This window comes from Dreissena polymorpha, chromosome 16 (genome assembly GCF_020536995.1).
Source record: "Dreissena polymorpha isolate Duluth1 chromosome 16, UMN_Dpol_1.0, whole genome shotgun sequence".
In the NCBI taxonomy this organism is placed as follows: Eukaryota; Metazoa; Mollusca; class Bivalvia; order Myida; family Dreissenidae; genus Dreissena; species Dreissena polymorpha.
In genome coordinates, this window is record NC_068370.1 from 39,346,894 (window position 1) to 39,355,953 (window position 9,060).

Here is a 9,060-nt window from a genome sequence, read left to right on the forward strand (position 1 = left end):
TCTCGTATAAGTTTTCTTTGTTCTCTCAGTGTTAAGTTCTCTCAGTTATCGCGTATAAGTTCTCAAAGTTCTCTCAGTGTTAAGTTCTGTCAATGATTGCGTCTTAAGTTCTCTCAGTTATCGCGTATAAGTAAGCTAAGTTTTCTCAGTGTTAAGTTCTCTTATTGACCGCGTGTTAATTTGTCTCTGTGATCGCGTGTTAAATTCTTACTAAGTTGTAACCTAATTTCTCTCAATAATCACGTGTAAGTTCATTATGTTCTCTTATTGTTCAGTTCTCTCAGTGGTTGCGTATAAGTTTTCTTTATTCTCTCAGTGTTAAGTTCTCTCAGTGATCGCGTATAAGTTCTCTAAGTTCTCTCAGTGTTTAGTTCTCTCAATGATCGCGTCTTAAGTTCTCTCAGTAATCGCGTATAAGTAAGCTAAGTTCTCTCAGTGTTAAGTTCTCTTATTGACAGCGTGTTAATTTGTCTCTGTGATCGCGTGTTTAATTCTAACTAAGTTGTAACCTAATTTCTCTCAATAATCGCGTATAAGTTCATTATGTTCTCTGATTGTTCAGTTCTCTCAGTGGTCGCGTATAAGTTTTCTTTGTTTTCTCAGTGTTTAGTTCTCTCAGTGATCGCGTATAAGTTCTCTAAGTTCTCTCAGTGTTTAATTCTCTCAATGATCGTGTCTTAAGTTCTCTCAGTTATCGCGTATAAGTAAGCGAAGTTCTCTCAATGTTAAGTTCTCTCATTGACCGCGTGTTAATTTGTCTCTGTGATCGCGTGTTAAGTTCCAACTAAGTTGTAACCTAATTTCTCTCAATAATCGTGTATCAGTTCATTATGTTCTCTTATTGTTCTGTTCTCTCAGTGGTCGCATATAAGTTTTCTTTATTCTCTCAGTGTTAAGTTCTCTCAGTGATCGCGTATAAGTTCTCTAAGTTCTTTCAGTGTTTAGTTCTCTCAATGATCGCGTCATAAGTTCCCCCATTATCGCGTATAAGTAAGTTAAGTTGTCTTAGTGTTAGGTTTTTCATTGACCGCGTGTTAATTTTTCTTTGTGATCGCGTGTTAAGTTTTAACTAAGTTGTAACCTAATTTCTCTCAATAATCGTGTTTAAGTTCATTATGTTTTCTCATTGTTCAGTTCTCTCAGTGGTTGCGTATAAGTTTTCTTTGTTTCTCAGTGTTAAGTTCTCTCAGTGATCGCGTATAAGTCTAAGTTCTCTTAGTGTTTAGTTTTCTCAATGATCGCGTCATAAGTTCTCTCAGTTATCGCGTATAAGTAAGCTTAGTTCTCTCAGTGTTAAGTTCTCTCATTGACCGCGTGTTAATTTGTCTCTGTGATCGCGTGTTAAGTTCTAACTAAGTTGTAACCTCATTTCTCTCAATAATCGTGTATAAGTTCATTATTTTCTCTTATTGTTTAGTTCTCTCAGTGGTCGCGTATAAGTTTTCTTTGTTCTCTCAGTGTTAAGTTCTCTCAGTGATCGCGTATAAGTTCTCTAAGTTCTCTCAGTGTTTAATTCTCTCAATAATCGCGTCTTGAGTTCTCTCAGTTATCGCGTATAAGTTTTCTTTGTTCTCTCAGTGTTAAGTTCTCTCAGTTATCGCACATAAGTTCTCAAAGTTCTCTCAGTGTTAAGTTCTGTCAATGATCGCGTCTTAAGTTCTCTCAGTTATCGCGTATAAGTAAGCTAAGTTCACTCAGTGTTAAGTTCTCTCATTGACCGCGTGTTTATTTGTCTCTGTGATCGCGTGTTAAATTCTAACTAAGTTGTAACCTAATTTCTCTCAATAATCACGTGTAAGTTCATTATGTTCTCTTATTGTTCAGTTCTCTCAGTGGTCGCGTATAAGTTTTCTTTATTCTCTCAGTGTTAAGTTCTCTCAGTGATCGCGTATAAGTTCTCTAAGTTCTCTCAGTGTTTAGTTCTCTCAATGATCGCGTCTTAAGTTCTCTCAGTAATCGCGTATAAGTAAGCTAAGTTCTCTCAGTGTTAAGTTCTCTTATTGACAGCGTGTTAATTTGTCTCTGTGATCGCGTGTTAAATTCTAACTAAGTTGTAACCTAATTTCTCTCAATAATCGCGTATAAGTTCATTATGTTCTCTGATTGTTCAGTTCTCTCAGTGGTCGCGTATAAGTTTTCTTTGTTTTCTCAGTGTTTAGTTCTCTCAGTGATCGCGTATAAGTTCTCTAAGTTCTCTCAGTGTTTAATTCTCTCAATGATCGTGTCTTAAGTTCTCTCAGTTATCGCGTATAAGTAAGCGAAGTTCTCTCAATGTTAAGTTCTCTCATTGACCGCGTGTTAATTTGTCTCTGTGATCGCGTGTTAAGTTCCAACTAAGTTGTAACCTAATTTCTCTCAATAATCGTGTATAAGTTCATTATGTTCTCTTATTGTTCTGTTCTCTCAGTGGTCGCATATAAGTTTTCTTTATTCTCTCAGTGTTAAGTTCTCTCAGTGATCGCGTATAAGTTCTCTAAGTTCTTTCAGTGTTTAGTTCTCTCAATGATCGCGTCATAAGTTCCCCCATTATCGCGTATAAGTAAGTTAAGTTGTCTTAGTGTTAGGTTTTTCATTGACCGCGTGTTAATTTTTCTTTGTGATCGCGTGTTAAGTTTTAACTAAGTTGTAACCTAATTTCTCTCAATAATCGTGTATAAGTTCATTATGTTTTCTCATTGTTCAGTTCTCTCAGTGGTTGCGTATAAGTTTTCTTTGTTTCTCAGTGTTAAGTTCTCTCAGTGATCGCGTATAAGTTATCTAAGTTCTCTCAGTGTTTAGTTTTCTCAATGATCGCGTCATAAGTTCTCTCAGTTATCGCGTAAAAGGAAGCTTAGTTCTCTCAGTGTTAAGTTCTCTCATTGACCGCGTGTTAATTTGTCTCTGTGATCGCGTGTTAAGTTCTAACTAAGTTGTAACCTCATTTCTCTCAATAATCGTGTATAAGTTCATTATGTTCTCTTATTGTTTAGTTCTCTCAGTGGTCGCGTATAAGTTTTCTTTGTTCTCTCAGTGTTAAGTTCTCTCAGTGATCGCGTATAAGTTCTCTAAGTTCTCTCAGTGTTTAATTCTCTCAATAATCGCGTCTTGAGTTCTCTCAGTTATCGCGTATAAGTTTTCTTTGTTCTCTCAGTGTTAAGTTCTCTCAGTTATCGCACATAAGTTCTCAAAGTTCTCTCAGTGTTAAGTTCTGTCAATGATCGCGTCTTAAGTTCTCTCAGTTATCGCGTATAAGTAAGCTAAGTTCACTCAGTGTTAAGTTCTCTCATTGACCGCGTGTTTATTTGTCTCTGTGATCGCGTGTTAAATTCTAACTAAGTTGTAACCTAATTTCTCTCAATAATCACGTGTAAGTTCATTATGTTCTCTTATTGTTCAGTTCTCTCAGTGGTCGCGTATAAGTTTTCTTTATTCTCTCAGTGTTAAGTTCTCTCAGTGATCGCGTATAAGTTCTCTAAGTTCTCTTAGTGTTTAGTTCTCTCAATGATCGCGTCTTAAGTTCTCTCAGTAATTGCGTATAAGTAAGCTAAGTTCTCTCAGTGTTAAGTTCTCTCATTTACCGCGTGTTAATTTGTCTCTTTGATCGCGTGTTAAATTCTAACTAAGTTGTAACCTAATTTCTCTCAATTATCACGTGTAAGTTTATTATGTTCTCTTATTGTTCAGTTCTCTCAGTGGTCGCGTATAAGTTTTCTTTATTCTCTCAGTGTTAAGTTCTCTCAGTGATCGCGTATAAGTTCTCTAAGTTCTCTCAGTGTTTAGTTCTCTCAATGATCGCGTCTTAAGTTCTCTCAGTAATCGCGTATAAGTAAGCTAAGTTCTCTCAGTGTTAAGTTCTCTTATTGACCGCGTGTTAATTTGTCTCTGTGATCGCGTGTTAAGTTCTAACTAAGTTGTAACCTCATTTCTCTCAATAATCGTGTGTAAGTTCATTATGTTCTCTTATTGTTCAGTTCTCTCAGTGGTCGCGTATAAGTTTTCTTTGTTCTCTCAGTGTTAAGTTCTCTCAGTGATGGCGTATAAGTTCTCTAAGTTCTCTCAGTGTTTAGTTCTCTCAATGATCGCGTCTTAAGTTCTCTCAATAATCGCGTATAAGTTCATTATGTTCTCTCATTGTTCAGTTCTCTCAGTGGTCGCGTATAAGTTTTCTTTGTTCTCTCAGTGTTTAGTTCTCTCAGTGATCGCGTACTCTCAGTGTTTAATTCTCTCAATGATCGTGTCTTAAGTTCTCTCAGTTATCGCGTATAAGTAAGCTAAGTTCCCTCAGTGTTAAGTTCTCTCATTGACTGCGTGTTAATTTGTCTCTGTGATCGCGTGTTAAATTCTAACTAAGTTGAAACCTAATTTCTCTCAATAATCGCGTATAAGTTCATTATGTTCTCTCAATGTTTAGTTCTCTCAATGATCATGTCATAAGTTCTCTCAGATATCGCGTATAAGTGCTCTATGTTCTCTCAGTGTTAAGTTCTCTCAGTGTTCGTGTCTTAATTTCTCTTAGTGATCGCGTATATGTTCTTTTTTTTCTCTCAGTGTTAAGTGCGCAATATGATTTACCCCAAAACACCCAAAAAAATCTGAAATGCACCCAAATACACCCAAATTCGCTTAAAATACCCAAATACTCATAATTTTGGCAGGTTAGGGTTAGGTTAGGGTTAGGTTAGAGTATGATGGGTATTTTGGGTCTTTTTGGGGGTATTTGGGGAGTCTTAGGTTCTCCCAGTTATCGCGTATAAGTGCTCTAAGTTCTCTCAGTGTTAAGTTCTCTCAATAATAGCGTTTTAATTTTCTCACTGATCGCGTCTTATTTTCTCTCAGTAATCGCGTATAAGTTCTTTCTGTTCTGTCAGTGTTAAGTTCTGTCAATGATGGCATTTTAATTTTTCTCAGTGATCGCGTATAAGTTCTCTATGTTCTCTCAGTGTTTGTTTTCGCAGTGATTGTTTGTTATTTTCTCTCAATGATCGGGTCTTAATTTCTCTCAGTTATCGCGTATAAGTTCTTTAATTTCTCTCAGTGTTAAGTTCTCTAATTGACAGCGTGTTAATTTCTCTCTGCGATTGCGTGTTAAGTTCTCTCAATGATCGTGTTTTAATTTCTCTCAGTAATTACGTACAAGTTCTCTAATTTCTCTCAGTGTTAAGTTCTCTCAATGATCGCGTCTTAAGTTCTCTCAGTTATCACGTATAAGTGCGCTAAGTTCTCTCAGTGTTAAGTTCTCTCATTGACCGCGTGTTAATTTGTCTCTGTGATCGCGTGTTAAATTCTAATTAAGTTATTACCTAATTTTTCTCAATTATCGCATATAAGTTCTCTATGTTCTCTCATTGTTAAGCTCTCTCAGTGGTCGCGTATAAGTTTTCTTTGTTCTCTCAGTGTTAAGTTCTCTCATTGACCGCGTGTTAATTTGTCTCTGTGATTGCGTGTTAAGTTCTAACTAAGTTGTAACCTAATTTCTCTTAATAATCGCGTATAAGTTCATTATGTTCTCTCATTGTTCAGTTTCTCTCAGTGGTGGCGTATAAGTTTTCTTTGTTCTCTCAGTGTTAAGTTCTCTCAGTGATAGCGTATAAGTTCTCTAAGTTCTCTCAGTGTTAAGTTCTCTCAATGATCGCGTCTTAAGTTCTCTCAGTTATCGCGTATAAGTAAGCTAAGTTCTCTCAATGTTAAGTTCTCTCATTGACCGCGTGTTAATTTGTCTCTGTGATCGCGTGTTAAGTTCTAACTAAGTTGTAACCTAATTTCTCTCAATAATCGTGTATAAGTTCATTATGTTCTCTTATTGTTCTGTTCTCTCAGTGGTCACGTATAAGTTTTCTTTATTCTCTCAGCGTTTAGTTCTCTCAGTGAGCGCGTATAAGTTCTCTAAGTTCTTTCAGTGTTTAGTTCTCTCAATGATCGCGTCATAAGTTCCCCCATTATCGCGTATAAGTAAGTTAAGTTCTCTTAGTGTTAGGTTTTTCATTGACCGCGTGTTAATTTTTCTTTGTGATCGCGTGTTAAGTTGTAACTAAGTTGTAACCTCATTTCTCTCAATAATCGTGTATAAGTTCATTATGTTCTCTTATTGTTCAGTTCTCTCAGTGGTCGCGTATAAGTTTTCTTTGTTCTCTCAGTGTTAAGTTCTCTCAGTGATCGCGTATAAGTTCTCTAAGTTCTCTCAGTGTTTAAATCTCTCAATGATCGCGTCTTAAGTTCTCTCAGTTATCGCGTATAAGTTTTCTTTGTTCTCTCAGTGTTAAGTTCTCTCAGTTATCGCGTATAAGTTCTCAAAGTTCTCTCAGTGTTAAGTTCTGTCAATGATCGCGTAGTAAGTTCTCTCAGTTATCGCGTATAAGTAAGCTAAGTTCTCTCAGTGTTAAGTTCTCTTATTGACCGCGTGTTAATTTGTCTCTGTGATCGCGTGTTAAATTCTAACTAAGTTGTAACCTAATTTCTCTCAATAATCGCGTATAAGTTCATTATGTTCTCTCATTGTTCAGTTCTCTCAGTGGTCGCATATAAGTTTTCTTTGTTCTCTCAGTGTTTAGTTCTCTCAGTGATCGCGTATAAGTTCTCTAAGTTCTCTCAGTGTTTAATTCTCTCAATGATCATGTCTTAAGTTCTCTCAGTTATAGCGTATAAGTAAGCTAAGTTCTCTCAGTGTTAAGTTCTCTCATTGACCGCGTGTTAATTTGTCTCTGTGATCGCGTGTTAAATTCTAACTAAGTTGTAACCTAATTTCTCTCAATAATCGCGTATAAGTTCATTATGTTCTCTCATTGTTCAGTTCTCTCAGTGGTTGTGCATAAGTTTTCTTTGTTTCTCAGTGTTAAGTTCTCTCAGTGAGCGCGTATAAGTTATCTAAGTTCTCTCAGTGTTAAGTTCTCTCAATGATCGCGTCTAAAGTTCTCTCAGTTATCGCGTATAAGTAAGCTTAGTTCTCTCAGTGTTAAGTTCTCTCATTGACCGCGTGTTAATTTGTCTCTGTGATCGCGTGTTAAGTTCTAACTAAGTTGTAACCTCATTTCTCTCAATAATCGTGTATAAGTTCATTATGTTCTCTTATTGTTTAGTTCTCTCAGTGGTCGCGTATAAGTTTTCTTTGTTCTCTCAGTGTTAAGTTCTCTCAGTGATCGCGTATAAGTTCTCTAAGTTCTCTCAGTGTTTAATTCTCTCAATAATAGCGTCTTAAGTTCTCTCAGTTATCGCGTATAAGTTTTCTTTGTTCTCTCATGTGTTAAGTTCTCTCAGTTATCGCGCATAAGTTCTCAAAGTTCTCTCAGTGTTAAGTTCTGTCAATGATCGCGTCTTAAGTTCTCTCAGTTATCGCGTATAGGTAAGCTAAGTTCACTCAGTGTTAAGTTCTCTCATTGACCGCGTGTTTATTTGTCTCTGTGATCGCGTGTTAAATTCTAACTAGTTGTAACCTAATTTCTCTCAATAATCACGTGTAAGTTCATTATGTTCTCTTATTGTTCAGTTCTCTCAGTGGTTGCGTATAAGTTTTCTTTATTCTCTCAGTGTTAAGTTCTCTCAGTGATCGCGTATAAGCTCTCTAAGTTCTCTCAGTGTTTAGTTCTCTCAATGATCGCGTCTTAAGTTCTCTCAGTAATCGCGTATAAGTAAGCTAAGTTCTCTCAGTGTTAAGTTCTCTTATTGACCGCGTGTTAATTTGTCTCTGTGATCGCGTGTTAAATTCTAACTAAGTTGTAACCTAATTTCTCTCAATAATCGCGTATAAAGTCATTATGTTCTCTCATTGTTCAGTTCTCTCAGTGGTCGCGTATAAGTTTTTCTTTGTTCTCTCAGTGTTTAGTTTCTCTCAGTGATCGCGTATAAGTTCTCTAAGTTCTCTCAGTGTTTAGTTCTCTCAATGATCGCGTCTAAGTTCTCTCAGTAATCGTGTATAAGTAGCTAAGTTCTCTCAGTGTTAAGTTCTCTTATTGACCGCGTGCTAATTTGTCTCTGTGATCGCGTGTTAAATTCTAACTATGTTGTAACCTAATTTCTCTCAATAATCGCGTATAAGTTCATTATGTTCTCTCATTGTTCAGTTTGTCTCAGTGGTCGCATATAAGTTTTCTTTGTTCTCCTCGTCAGTTTTATGTTCTCCTCAGTGATCGCGTAGAAGTTCTCTAAGTTCTCTCAGTGTTTAATTCTCTCAATGATCGTGTCTTAAGTTCTCTCAGTTATCGCGTATAGTAAGCTAAAGTTCTGTCAGTGTTAAGTTCTCTCATTGACCCGCGTGGTAATTTGGTCTCTGTGATCGCGTGTTAAATTCTAACTAAGTTGTAACCTAATTTTTCTCAATAATCACGTGTAAGTTCATTATGTTCTCTTATTGTTCAGTTCTCTCAGGTGGTCGCGTATAAGTTTTCTATATTCTCTCATGTTAAGTTCTCTCAGTGTAGCTTATAAGTTCTCTAAGTTCTCTTAGTGTTAAGTTCTCTCAATGAGCGCGTCTTAAGTCTCTCAGTAATTGCGTATAAGTAAGCTAAGTTCTCTCAGTGTAAGTTCTCTATATCGACCAGCGTGTTAATTTTCTCTGTGATCGCGTGTTAAATTCTAACTAAGTTGTAACCTAATTTCTCTCAATAATCGCGTATAAGTTCATTATGTTCTCGTTCATGGTTCAGTTCTCTCAGTGGTCGGGTTGCGCGTATAAGTTTTCTTTCTGTTCTCCTCAGGTGTTTGAGTGACGCTTCTCTCAGTGATCGCGTATAGTTCTCTAAGTTCTCTCAATGTTTTGAATTCTCCTCAATGATGTCGTGTCCTTAGTTCTCTCAGTTCGCGCGTATAAGTAAGCTAAGTTCGCTCAATGTTAAGTTCTCTCATTGACCGCGTGTTAATTTGTCTCTGTGATCGCGTGTTAAGTTCTAACAAGTTGTAACCTAATTTCTCTCAAATTAATCGTGTATAAGTTCATTATGTTCTCTTATTGTTCTGTCTCTCCGTGGTCCGTATAAGTTTTCTTTGTCTCTCAGTGTTAAGTTTCTCTCAGTGATCGCGTATAAGTTCTCTAAGTTCTTTCAGTGGTTATTCTCTCAATGATCGCGTCAAAGTTCCCCCATTATCGCGTAT